Source organism: Chrysochloris asiatica, unplaced genomic scaffold (assembly GCF_000296735.1).
Source record: "Chrysochloris asiatica unplaced genomic scaffold, ChrAsi1.0 scaffold00020, whole genome shotgun sequence".
In the NCBI taxonomy this organism is placed as follows: Eukaryota; Metazoa; Chordata; class Mammalia; order Afrosoricida; family Chrysochloridae; genus Chrysochloris; species Chrysochloris asiatica.
This window is the reverse complement of record NW_006408538.1, coordinates 27,553,141-27,554,270: the sequence shown is the minus strand read 5'-3', so window position 1 is coordinate 27,554,270 and position 1,130 is coordinate 27,553,141.

Below are 1,130 nucleotides of genomic sequence, written 5' to 3'. Positions count from 1 at the left end.
TTGTACCTCATGACTGACTTCTCATAGTAAGCTCTAATTCTATGCTTTCTTGTCTTTCCACTGATTCGATTTATAGCCTTAATTTTGTTTTATCTAAGAATTTTTGATATTCAGTTTTCTCAGCATTTATCTTGCTGTATAGAAAGGAGTAATGCCTACTAAGTTCCTTAAGTGCAAAAATAGAACTAGTCTTTGTGATACCCCAATCAAGTACAACTTTGCACTAAGTCATGCCTGCAACTTTTTCTACACTTTCAATAAAATTTACTTGGGCCTCAAAGCTTAAATTTATACAAAATGGTTATATGAGGGAACTTCAAAAAGTTTGTGGAAAAATTTTATTCTAATTCAATTCTTTCCACAAACATTTTGAAGTTCCTGTGCTTGTTCATTCAATCTTTTACCCACTGACAAAACCAGCTTCTCATACCACTTGCTCTACCATTTCCAGGTGGTGAGATGTAGCCTGTTACTATCATTCAGTGATTGGAATTTTGGAGAACATGTGATAGAAAAGCAGGTCATAGAAGAAGAAATGTGGTGAAAGTGAGAGATTCTGCTGAGGTCATTTATTATATACCTGTCACTACTAGTGGCCTTTTAGTGACCTAAAGTCTCTTCTACTTCAGTCTATTGTGATGTAAGTAAAGAATTACAGAGCAGATCATCAGTTTTATACTCAACAAACCATATACTCTGCTTTACTACCTGGTTGCAATCCCCTCCCTGCACCAACAGTTAACAGCAGGTACTCTACACACTAACTATTACATTCCTTCCTGTCTCCTACTACCTTCATCTTTCCTCTGCCAACTTCCCTTTTATTGTATGCTTCCTGCCCTGTCACCTATGAAACATGTTACATGTGTCTGTCCTCTAGGTCATGAATAATTCCCTTCCCCTCATTCCCTGTAACCATCAAAAGACTGTTTATTTTGTCAAGCAAACTTTTTTTTTTCTTTCACTTTTTATAACGTTGGTCTGATACAATATTTGTCCTTTTGTGATCGACTAATTTCACTCAGCATAATGTCCTCTAGGTTCAACCATGTTGTGAGGTGCATCACAGATTCATCATTATTTAACATTTTATAGTATTCCATTGTGTGTATGTACCAAAGTTTGTTTAA